This window comes from Heterodontus francisci, chromosome 35 (genome assembly GCF_036365525.1).
Source record: "Heterodontus francisci isolate sHetFra1 chromosome 35, sHetFra1.hap1, whole genome shotgun sequence".
Taxonomy (NCBI): domain Eukaryota; kingdom Metazoa; phylum Chordata; class Chondrichthyes; order Heterodontiformes; family Heterodontidae; genus Heterodontus; species Heterodontus francisci.
In genome coordinates, this window is record NC_090405.1 from 24,525,354 (window position 1) to 24,538,344 (window position 12,991).

General features: G+C 44.0%; 1 protein-coding gene and 3 non-coding genes across 4 annotated transcripts in view; 3 read left to right on the forward strand and 1 right to left on the reverse strand.

Annotated features, from left to right (window-relative positions):
• Positions 1 to 12,991, reverse strand: part of LOC137350408 (histone H2A-like) — a 163,331-nt gene that overhangs the window by 86,397 nt on the left and 63,943 nt on the right. The gene's annotated exons all lie outside the window — the stretch shown is intronic.
• trnaf-gaa (transfer RNA phenylalanine (anticodon GAA)) lies at positions 2,608 to 2,680 on the forward strand. The gene has a single exon. It is a non-coding gene; the product is annotated as a tRNA-Phe (tRNA).
• Positions 11,518 to 11,606, forward strand: trnap-agg (transfer RNA proline (anticodon AGG)). The gene is given in 2 exon segments: positions 11,518 to 11,553; positions 11,571 to 11,606. It is a non-coding gene; the product is annotated as a tRNA-Pro (tRNA).
• On the forward strand, positions 12,523 to 12,595 carry trnaf-gaa (transfer RNA phenylalanine (anticodon GAA)). The gene has a single exon. It is a non-coding gene; the product is annotated as a tRNA-Phe (tRNA).

The window sequence follows — 12,991 nt, forward strand, 5'->3', positions numbered from 1 at the left end:
TGAGAAAGGATTAGTTAACAATCTTGTTGTGTGGGGTACCTTGGGGAAGTGCGCCCATAATATGATAAAATTCTTCATTAAGATGGAGAGTGAGAGAGTTGATTCCGAGACTCGGGTCCTGAATCTAAACAAAGAAAACTATGAAGGTATGAGGCGGGAGTTGGCTATGATAGATTGGGGAACGTTACTTAAAGGGTTGACAGTGGATAGGCAATGGCTAGCATTTAAAGAGCGCATGGATGAATTACAACAATTGTTCATTCCTGTCTGTGCAAAAGTAAAACAGGAAGGGTGGCTCAACTGTGGCTTACAAAAGAAATTAAGGAAAGTATTAGATCCAAGGAGGAGAAATATAAAATGGCCAGAACAAGCAGCAAACCTGAAGATTGTGAGCAGTTTGGAATTTAGTAGAGGAGGACAAAAGGATTGATTAAGAAGGGGGAAATAGAGTATGAGAGTAAGCTAGCAGAGAACATAAAAACTGACTGTAAAAGCTTCTATAGATATGTGTAGAGAAAAAGATTAGTGAAGACAAATGTGGGCCCCTTACAGTCAGAAACGGGGGAATTTATAATGGGGAACAAAGAAATGGCAGACCAATTAAATACATACTTTGGATCTGTCTTCACAAAGGAGGATACAAATTATCTCCCAGAAATGTTGGGGAACATAGGGTCTAGTGAGAAGGAGGAACTGTATGAAATCAGTATTAGCAGGGAATGTTTGGGAAATTGATGGGATTGAAGGCCGATAAATCCCCAGGGCCTGATAATCTACATCCCAGAGTACTTAAGGAAGTGGCCCTTGAAATAGCAGATGCATTTCTGGTCTTTTTTCAAAATTCTATCGACTCTGGAACAGTTCCAATGGATTGGACGGTAGTTAATGTAACTCCACTTTTTAAAAAAAGAGGCAGAAAGAAAACAGCGAATTATATACCGGTTAGCCTGACATCAGTCGTGGGGAAAATGCTGGAGTCCATTATAAAAGATGTAATAGCAGAGTGCAATAATAACTCGTCTCCACTCCTAGTATTTCTAAATCCCACACATTCACTATAATGTGAACAATTATTTCCTGTTGTGTCTCTCTCAGATTTGTAAACTTCACTGTATTGGAGTGAGGTGACATCTACTGGCGGGAAGCAAGAACTGCAATCAAGCAGCAGAAACTCCACAGTCTGTCAGGGTGAAAGAAACATTGCAATGTGAGGATACAGCGAAGTGGTTTGATTGGGTAGATGGAGACATGATTCCACTTGTGGTGGTGTCTGAAGCAAAGGCCAGAAATACAAAATTGTCATTAATAAAAGAAATGAGGAATTCATGAAAAATGTAGCAACGTAGTGAATGGTTAGAATGTGGATAGAATAGAAAGTGAGATTGGATGGACAGAAGCAGTCTGAAAGGATGGCTGAAACAAAAGGTGAGTGCCCTGAAACGTTAACTGTGTTTCTCACAGCACAGATGCTGCCAGAGCTGCTGAACATTTCCAGCACTTTCTGTTTTTATTTCAGCATTTGCAGGATGTTGCTTTGATCTGAAAAAAAATGGATGATTGGCTGGGGTGTTCCAGTGAAATTCCACAGCAGCTAATAAAGCCTGACCTGTCAGTGGCTCGTTGGTCTAGGGGTATGATTCTAGCTTTGGGAGTATGGTTAATTAACATGCGAGAGATCCCGGGTTCAAGTCCCAGTTGAGCCCTGGTCTGCTGGCATTTTTAGATTAAGGTTATCTATTGGTTTCAGCCTTGCAGAAGGTGGAATTGACTTCCATGCGGAGCTGGCTTGAGGACCAGACAACTGGATTCAAAGAGCTTGTCGACAAAATTGTAATTAACTAAATGTACAGATAGCCAAGTGGCAATATAAAGTTGTTGCTGTAATTGTGACCTGACTCCAAAAACAACAGGACTGGAATGGAATGGAATTCTTCAGTGTTTCTGTTGTTTGGCTTGCATTGACTCATCGATTTTCTTGTTTTTCACTTTGTCGATGCCTTTGAATAATTGTGGATCCTTCTTCAGGGTGTCTTCTTTCACCAGGTATTTCTGACCTCTGATGATGTTGATTGTAATCAGCTTCAATTCGCTGATAGTTTTGGAAGTGAGCAGATTTCCTTTGCTTGAGTCTACAACATGGAACTCAGTCTGACATGTGGACCCATGGGAGGATTTGAATGCCATCCCTGCGTTGGAGTTGCATCCATCCAATAAGAGACCGAGTAGAAGTGACAGTTCTGTCAGTCGAATATGAGACTTTTAATGGCAGGGTTGTGAGTTTGAGTGCCATTCTGTTTTTCCCTTTTGTAAGGCTTCATGAGCAGAGAGTACAGGGAGTGTTTGAAATGAGCAAGTCTCGCTTTGATTCAGGACTCTTACCTCTCAGCAGCATCTCACTATGAAAGATTGAATTTGATCTCATTTCATTCTCAGCTCGGGGTCTGTGCGGCTCAGTGGCACTTCTGGCTGTCTCCCGCTTCACAATCCATCAGTACTGAGAAAGCAATGGGGAATATTACTCACATGTTGTGTTCCTTAATTTTTTGGAAAACTTGAATGTATGTATTTTCTTCCAAAACAAGGACACCAAGCCACTGTTAATGTCGGGCTGAAATAGCTCAGTTGGGAGAGCGTTAGACTGAAAATCTAAAGGTCCCTGGTTCAATCCCGGGTTTCAGCAATTTTGCTTCCTTATGCGTCCCTTGCCTTGGTTCTGATTTTCCAGTTGCACAATTTACTTTGAAATTATTTACCAAGCACCAGTGGATTGAATTTGAGAAACAACACAGAGTCATTTACAGCACAGAAGGTGATCGTTTGGCCTATCACGTCCATGCTGGCTCTCCCCGGAGCAATCTAGTCAGTTCCACTCACCAGCTCGGTCCCTTTCCTCCTGCAAGTTTCTTTCCTTCAAGTATCCATCTAATTTCCTTTTCAAATCATTGATTGTCTCTGCTTCCACCACACTCGTGGGCCAAGACATTACTACCCACAACATAAAAAATTCCACCTCATCAAGGATGGGAAATACTTATATCATCTATATTTGCTTATTCTCTCTTTCTATGAGAATGGACTGACAGTCAACATGAAAGGAAACCCAAAAATCTTCGAGCAGCATGTAAATGATAAGTGGGTAGTAAGAGGTTGAGTCGGGCCTATGACGGACAAAAAGGATAATATAAGCTTAGAGGTGCAGGGCAATGTTAATCTACTTAATGAGTACTTTGCATCAGTGATCACTAAGGAAGTGGAATTTGACAAAATATCAGTCGATGTGAAGAGAGTAGAGTCAATGGAGAGGGTACAAATTGAGAGAGGGAGGTACTAAAAAGGCTGGCTGTGCTTAGGGAAGATAAATCACCTGGTCCGGATGGCTCACATCCCAGGTTGCGAAAGGAAATGCGGATGCAGATAACGGAAGGGCTTGCTATAATCTTCCAATCTTCCCTGGATACGGGGGAGGTGCCAGAGGATTAAACAGTGGCAAATGCGACACCCTTATTCAAGAAAGGGTGTAAGGACAGTCCGGGTAACTACAGGCTAGTTAGATTAACAGCAGTGGTGGGTAAGATTTTAGAAAGAATAATCAGGGTAAAAAATCAACAGTCACTTGGAGAGGTTCGAGTTAATTAAGGAGAGTGAGCATGGATTTATAAATGGGAGTTCATGCTTGACTAATCTAACTGCATTTTTTGATGAACTAACAGAGCAGCTTGATGAAGGGAATGCAGTGGATGTTGTTTATATGGATTTTAAGGAAGCGTTTGACAAGGTACCACATAAAAGGGCGGTTAACAAAATTGAGGTTCGTGGTATAGGAGGGTCAGTGTCCAATTGGATAGAAAATTGGTTTAAGGACAGAAAACAGCGAGTCTTATTAAATGGTTCTTTGTCAGACTGGAGGACAGTCGACAGTGGTGTTCCCCAAGGGTCAGTGCTAGAACCACTGTTTTTTTTGCTCAAGGTAAGTGACTTGGATCTTGGAATACAGAGTAGAATCTCAAAATATGCCGATGACACCAAACCTGGAGGAGCGGCAAACAGTGAAGATGATATGAACTGCCTGCAACAGGACAGTGATAGGCTAGCAGAATGGGCAGACAGGTGGCAGATGGAATTTAATAGTGACAAGTGTGAGGTGATGTATTTTGGCATAAGGAATAGGGAGAGGCAATATATACTTAATGGCACAGTTCTAAAGAGTGTGCTGGAATAGAGGGACTTGGGGTTCATGTGCATCAATCTTTGAAGGTGGCAAGACATATTGCGAGAGTGGTTCGCAAAGCATATGGGATCTTGGGCTTTATAAACAGAGGCATTGAGTACAAAAGCAGGGAAGTTATGCTGAACCATTATAAAACTCTGGTTAGGCCCCAATTGGAGTGTTGCTTCCAGTTCTGCTCAGCAGACTTTAGAAAGAATGTGAGGGTCCTTGAGAGGACGCAGAGGCGATTTACCAGAATGGATCCAGGGATGGGGGATTTTAGTTACAAGGTTAGGTTGGAAAAGCTAGGATTATTCTGCCTTTCTCAAAGGAGATTGAGTGGAGAATTGATAGAGGTGTATAACACCTCTAGAGAACAGGCCATCCTGGACTGGGTATTGTGTAATGAGAAAGGATTAGTTAACAATCTTGTTGTGTGGGGTCCCTTGGGGAAGTGCGCCCATAATATGATAAAATTCTCCATTAAGATGGAGAGTGAGAGAGTTGATTCCGAGACTCGGGTCCTGAATCTAAACAAAGAAAACTATGAAGGTATGAGGCGGGAGTTGGCTATGATAGATTGGGGAACGTTACTTAAAGGGTTGACAGTGGATAGGCAATGGCTAGCATTTAAAGAGCGCATGGATGAATTACAACAATTGTTCATTCCTGTCTGTGCAAAAGTAAAACAGGAAGGGTGGCTCAACTGTGGCTTACAAAAGAAATTAAGGAAAGTATTAGATCCAAGGAGGAGAAATATAAAATGGCCAGAACAAGCAGCAAACCTGAAGATTGTGAGCAGTTTGGAATTTAGCAGAGGAGGACAAAAGGATTGATTAAGAAGGGGGAAATAGAGTATGAGAGTAAGCTAGCAGAGAACATAAAAACTGACTGTAAAAGCTTCTATAGATATGTGTAGAGAAAAAGATTAGTGAAGACAAATGTGGGCCCCTTACAGTCAGAAACGGGGGAATTTATAATGGGGAAGAAAGAAATGGCAGACCAATTAAATACATACTTTGGATCTGTCTTCACAAAGAATTTTTTAGAACATTACAGCGCAGTACAGGCCCTTCGGCCCTCGACGTTGCGCCGCCCTGTGAAACCATCTGACCTACACTATTCCATTTTCATCCATGTGTCTATCCAATGTCCACTTAAATGCCCTTAAAGTTGGCGAATCTACTACTGCTGCAGGCAGGGCGTTCCACGCCCTTACTACTCTCTGAGTAAAGAAACTACCTCTCACATCTGTCCGATATCTATCACCCCTCAACATGAAGCTATGTCCCCTCGTGTTTGCCATCACCATCCGAGGAAAAAGACGCTCACTATCCACCCTATCTAACCCTCTGATTATCTTATATGTCTCTATTAAGTCACCTCTCCTCCTCCTTCTCTCCAACGAAAACAACCTCAAGTCCCTCAGCCTTTCCTCGTAAGACCTTCCCTCCATACCAGGCAACATCCTAGTAAATCTCCTCTGCACCCTTTCCATAGCTTCCACATCCTTCCTATAATGCGGTGACCAGAACTGCACGCAATACTCCAGGTGCGGTCTCACCAGAGTTTTGTACAGCTGCAGCATGACATCGTGGCTCCGAAACTCGACCCCCCTACTAATAAAAGCTAACACACCATATGCCTTCTTAACAGCCCTATTAACCTGGTTAGCAACCTTCAGGGATTTATGCACCTGGACACCAAGATCTCTCTGTTCATCTACAGTACCAAGAATCCTCCCATTAGCCCAGTACTCTGCATTCCTGTTACTCCTTCCAAAGTGAATCACCTCACACTTTTCCGCATTAAACTCCATTTGCCATCTCTCAGCCCAGCTCTGCAGCCTATCTGTGTCTCTCTGTACCCGACAACATCCTTCGGCACTATCCACAACTCCACCGACCTTAGTGTCATCTGCAAATTTACTAACCCACCCTTCTACACCCTCTTCCAGGTCATTTATAAAAATGACAAACAGCAGTGGCCCCAAAACAGATCCTTGCGGTACACCACTAGTAACTAAACTCCAGGATGAACATTTGCCATCAACCACCACCCTCTGTCTTCTTTCAGCTAGCCAATTTCTGATCCAAAGCTCTAAATCACCTTCAACCACATACTTGCGTATTTTCTGCAATAGCCTACCGTGGGGAACCTTATCAAACGCCTTACTGAAATCCATATACACCACATCCACTGCTTTACCCTCATCCACCTGTTTGGTCACCTTCTCGAAAAACTCTATAAGGTTTGTGAGGCACGACCTACCCGTCACAAAACCGTGCTGACTATCTCTAATGTACTTATTCTTTTCAAGATGATTATAAATCCTGTCTCTTATAAACTTTTCCAACATTTTACCCACAACCGAAGTAAGGCTCACAGGTCTATAATTACCAGGGCTGTCTCTACTCCCCTTCTTGAACAAGGGGACAACATTTGCAATCCTCCAGTCTTCCGGCACTATTCCTGTCGACAATGACGACATAAAGATCAAGGACAAAGGCTCTGCAATCTCCTCCCTAGCTTCCCAGAGAATCCTAGGATAAATCCCATCTGGCCCAGGGGACATCTATTTTCACACTTTCCAAAATTGATAACACCTCCTCCTTGTGAACCTCAATCCCATCTAGCCTCGTAGCCTGAATCTCAGTATTCTCAACAACATTTTCTTTCTCTACTGTAAATACTGACGAAAAATATTCATTTAACACTTCCCCTATCTCCTCTGATTCCACACACAACTTCCCACTACTATCCTTGATTGGCCCTAATCTAACTCTAGTCATTCTTTTATTCCTGATATACCTATAGAAAGCCTTAGGGTTTTCCCTGATCCGATCCACCAATGACTTCTCGTGTCCTCTCCTTGCTCTTCTTATCTCTCCCTTTAGATCCTTCCTGGCTAGCTTGTAGCTCTCAAGCGCCCTAACTGAGCCTTCACGTCTCATCCTAACAAAAGCCTTCTTCTTCCTCTTGACAAGCGCTTCAACTTCTTTAGTAAACCACGGCTCCCTCGCACGACAACTTCCTCCCTGCCTCACAGGTACATACTTATCAAGGACACGCAGTAGCTGCTCCTTGAATAAGCTCCACATTTCGATTGTTCCCATCCCCTGCAGTTTCCTTCCCCATCCGACGCATCCTAAATCTTGCCTAATCGCATCATAATTTCCTTTCCCCCAGTTATAATTCTTGCCCTGCGGTATATACCTGTCCCTGCCCATCGCGAAGGTAAACCTAACCGAATTGTGATCACTATCACCAAAGTGCTCACCTACATCTAAATCTAACACCTGGCCGGGTTCATTTCCCAGTACCAAATCCAATGTGGCATCGCCCCTGGTTGGCCTGTCTACATACTGTGTCAGAAAACCCTCCTGCACACACTGGACAAAAACTGACCCATCTAAAGTACTCGAACTATAGTACTTCCAGTCGATATTTGGAAAGTTAAAGTCCCCCATAACAACTACCCTGTTACTCTCACCCCTGTCGAGAATCATCTTCGCTATCCTTTCCTCTACATCTCTGGAACTATTCGGAGGTCTATAAAAGACTCCCAACAGGGTAACCTCACCTCTCCTGTTTCTAACCTCAGCCCATACTACCTCAGTAGCCGAGTCCTCAAACGTCCTTTCTGTCGCTGTAATACTCTCCTTGATTAACAATGCCACACCCCCCCCTCTTTTACCATCTTCTCTGTTCTTACTAAAACATCTAAATCCCGGAATCTGCAACATCCATTCCTGCCCCTGCTCTACCCATGTCTCCGAAATGGCCACTACATCGAGATCCCAGGTACCAACCCATGCTGCAAGCTCACCCACCTTATTCCGGATGCTCCTGGCGTTGAAATAGACACACTTTAAACCAGGTTCTTGCTTGCCAGTGCCCTCTTGCGTCCTTGTAACCATATCCCTGACCTCACTACTCTCAACATCCTGTACACTGGCACCACAATTTAGGTTCCCATTCCCCTGCTGAATTAGTTTAAACCCCCCCGAAGAGCACTAGCAAACCTCCCCCCCAGGATATTGGTACCCCTCTGGTTCAGGTGAAGACCATCCTGTTTGTAGAGGTCCCACCTACCCCAGAAAGAGCCCCAATTATCCAGGAAACCAAAACCCTCCCTCCTGCACCATCCCTGCAGCCACGTGTTCAACTCCTCTCTCTCCCTATTCCTCGCTTCGCTATCACGTGGCACGGGCAACAACCCAGAGATAACAACTCTGTTTGTTCTCGCTCTAAGCTTCCACCCTAGCTCCCTAAATTTCTGTCTTAAATCCCCATCTCTCTTCCTACCTATGTCGTTGGTGCCTATGTGGACCACGACTTGGGGCTGCTCCCCCTCCCCATTAAGGATCCCAAAAACACGATCCGAGACATCACGAACCCTGGCACCTGGGAGGCAACTACCAACCGTGAGTCTCTCTCGTTCCCACAGAACCTCCTATCTGTTCCCCTAACTATGGAGTCCCCAATGACTAATGTTCTGCTCCTCTTCCCCCTTCCCTTCTGAGCAACAGGGACAGACTCTGTGCCAGATATCTGTACCCCATTGCTTACCCCTGGTAAGTCGTCCCCCGCAACAGTATCCAAAACGGTATACCTGTTGTTGAGGGAAACGGCCACAGGGGATCCCTGCACTGCCTGCTGGTTCCCTCTCCTTCCCCTGACGGTAACCCATCTACCTACTTCTTTTACCTGAGGTGTGACTACCTCCCCATAACTCCTCTCAATAACCTCCTCCGCCTCCCGAATGATCCGAAGTTCATCCAGCTCCAGCTCCAGTTCCCTAACGCGGTTCTCGAGGAGCTGGAGTTGGGTGCACTTCCCACAGATGCAGTCAGCAGGGACACTCTTGGCGACCCTTACCTCCCACATTCTGCAGGAGGAACATGCAACTGCCTTAACCTCCATTCCCACTATTCCAAATTCCCAACAAATCTACTGAAAAACAAAAAGTCAAAACTTGTTAGGTTAGCAATCCAACGGACAGAACTTCCTAAATAAAAAGCTTACCTTATCAACACACCAGAGTACTTTTTTTATGGTTAGAGGAGGAGGGTGGGTGGGAGACACTACACGTGTAGTGTCTCGGGTACAGCCACCACACAAATATATACCTTTTTCCTTACCCAGCAGTCCCCTGGTCCTCCGAGAACAAAAGGGAATTCACTTTTAAACTTACGCTGAAATTGACTTCTCAGCTGCAAGCCCGTTCACGCACCTCCGCTGCTATCCACGCTGCGGCCACCGAAACTAAAAGAAAGAGATTCTAAACCACACAAATATATACCTTTTTCCTTACCCAGCAGTCCCCTGGTCCTCCGAAAACAAAAGGGAATTCACTTTTAAACTTACGCTGAAATTGACTTCTCAGCTGCAAGCCCGTTCACGCACCTCCGCTGCTATCCACGCTGCGGCCACCGAAACTAAAAGAAAGAGATTCTAAACCACACAAATATATACCTTTTTCCTTACCCAGCAGTCCCCTGGTCCTCCGAGAACAAAAGGGAATTCACTTTTAAACTTACGCTGAAATTGACTTCTCAGCTGCAAGCCCGTTCACGCACCTCCGCTGCTATCCACGCTGCGGCCACCGAAACTAAAAGAAAGAGATTCTAAACCACACAAATATATACCTTTTTCCTTACCCAGCAGTCCCCTGGTCCTCCGAAAACAAAAGGGAATTCACTTTTAAACTTACGCTGAAATTGACTTCTCAGCTGTAAGCCCGTTCACGCACCTCCGCTGCTAAACACGCTGCGGCCACCGAAACTAAAAGAAAGAGATTCTAAACTACACAAATATATACCTTTTTCCTTACCCAGCAGTCCCCTGGTCCTCCGAGAACAAAAGGGAATTCACTTTTAAACTTACGCTGAAATTGACTTCTCAGCTGCAAGCCCGTTCACGCACCTCCGCTGCTATCCACGCTGCGGCCACCGAAACTAAAAGAAAGAGATTCTAAACCACACAAATATATACCTTTTTCCTTACCCAGCAGTCCCCTGCTCCTCCGAGAACAAAAGGGAATTCACTTTTAAACTTACGCTGAAATTGACTTCTCAGCTGCAAGCCCGTTCACGCACCTCCGCTGCTATCCACGCTGCGGCCACCGAAACTAAAAGAAAGAGATTCTAAACCACACAAGTATATACCTTTTTCCTTACCCAGCAGTCCCCTGGTCCTCCGAAAACAAAAGGGAATTCACTTTTAAACTTACGCTGAAATTGACTTCTCAGCTGTAAGCCCGTTCACGCACCTCCGCTGCTATCCACGCTGCGGCCACCGAAACTAAAAGCTAAAAAACTAAAAAGGAGGATACAAATTATCTCCCAGAAATGTTGGGGAACATATGGTCTAGTGAGAAGGAGGAACTGTATGAAATCAGTATTAGTAGGGAATGTTTGGGAAATTGATGGGATTGAAGGCCGATAAATCCCCAAGGCCTGATAATCTGCATCCCAGAGTACTTAAGGAAGTGGCCCTTGAAATAGCAGATGCATTTCTGGTCTTTTTTCAAAATTCTGTAGACTCTGGAACAGTTCAAATGGATTGGATGGTAGTTAATGTAACTCCACTATTTAAAAAAAGAGGCAGAAAGAAAACAGCGAATTATATACCGGTTAGCCTGACATCAGTCGTGGGGAAAATGCTGGAGTCCATTATAAAAGATGTAATAGCAGAGTGCAATAATAACTCGTCTCCACTCCTAGTATTTCTAAATCCCATACATTCACTATAATGTGAACAATTATTTCCTGTTGTGTCTCTCTCAGATTTGTAAACTTCACTGTATTGGAGTGAGGTGACATCTACTGGCGGGAAGCAAGAACTGCAATGAAGCAGCAGAAACTCCACAGTCTGTCAGGGTTAAAGAAACATTGCAATGTGAGGAGACAGCGAAGTGGTTTGATTGGGTAGATGGAGACATGATTCCACTTGTGGTGGTGTCTGAAGCAAAGGCCAGAAATACAAAATTGTCATTAATAAAAGAAATGAGGAATTCATGAAAAATGTAGTAACGTAGTGAATGGTTAGAATGTGGATAGAATAGAAAGTGAGATTGGATGGACAGAAGCAGTCTGAAAGGATGGCTGAAACAAAAGGTGAGTGCCCTGAAACGTTAACTGTGTTTCTCACAGCACAGATGCTGCCAGAGCTGCTGAACATTTCCAGCACTTTCTGTTTTTATTTCAGCATTTGCAGGATGTTGCTTTGATCTGAAAAAAAATGGATGATTGGCTGGGGGGTTCCAGTGAAATTCCACAGCAGCTAATAAAACTTGACTTGTCAGTGGCTCGTTGGTCTAGGGGTATGATTCTCGCTTAGGGAGAATAGTTAATTAACATGCGAGAGATCCTGGGTTCAAGTCCCGGACGAGCCCTGGTCTGCTGGCATTTTTAGATTAAGGTTATCTATTGGTTTCAGCCTTGCAGAAGGTGGAATTGACTTCCAAACGGAGCTGGCTTGAGGACCAGACAACTGGATTCAAAGAGCTTGTCGACAAAATTGCAATTAACTAAATGTACAGATAGCCAAGTGGGAATATAAAGTTGTTGCTGTAATTGTGACCTGACTCCAAAAACAACAGGACTGGGTTCTGGACTGGAATGGAATGGAATTCTTCAGTGTTTCTGTTGTTTGGCTTGCATTGACTCATCGATTTTCTTGTTTTTCACTTTGTCGATGCCTTTGAATAATTGTGGATCCTTCTTCAGGGTGTCTTCTTTCACCAGGTATTTCTGACCTCTGATGATGTTGATTGTAATCAGCTTCAATTCGCTGATAGTTTTGGAAGTGAGCAGATTTCGTTTGCTTGAGTCTACAACATGGAACTCAGTCTGACATGTGGACCCATGGGAGGATTTGAATGCCATCCCTGCGTTGGAGTTGCATCCATCCAATAAGAGACCGAGTAGAAGTGACAGTTCTGTCAGTCGAATATGACACTTTTAATGGCAGGGTTGTGAGTTTGAGTGCCATTCTGTTTTTCCCTTTTGTAAGGCTTCATGAGCAGAGAGTACAGGGAGTGTTTGAAATGAGCAAGTCTCGCTTTGATTCAGGACTCTTACCTCTCAGCAGCATCTCACTATGAAAGATTGAATTTGATCTAATTTCATTCTCAGCTCGGGGTCTGTGCGGCTCAATGGCACTTCTGGCTGTCTCCCGCTTCACAATCCATCAGTACTGAGAAAGCAATGGGGAATATTACTCACATGTTGTGTTCTTTAATTTTTTGGAAAACTTGAATGTATGTATTTTCTTCCAAAACAAGGACACCAAGCCACTGTTGATGTAAGGCTGAAATAGCTCAGTTGGGAGAGCGTTAGACTGAAGATCTAAAGATCCCTGGTTCAATCCCGGGTTTCAGCAATTTCGCTTCCTTATGCGTCCCTTGCCTTGGTTCTGATTTTCCAGTTGCACAATTTACTTTGAAATTATTTACCAAGCACCAGTGGATTGAATTTGAGAAACAACACAGAGTCATTTACAGCACAGAAGGTGGTCGTTTGGCCTATCACGTCCATGCTGGCTCTCCCCGGAGCAATCTAGTCAGTTCCACTCACCAGCTCGGTCCCTTTCCTCCTGCAAGTTTCTTTCCTTCAAGTATCCATCTAATTTCCTTTTCAAATCATTGATTGTCTCTGCTTCCACCACACTCGTGGGCCAAGACATTACTACCCACAGCATAAAAAATTCCACCTCATCAAGGATGGGAAATACTTATATCATCTATATTTGCTTATTCTCTCTTTCTATGAGAATAGA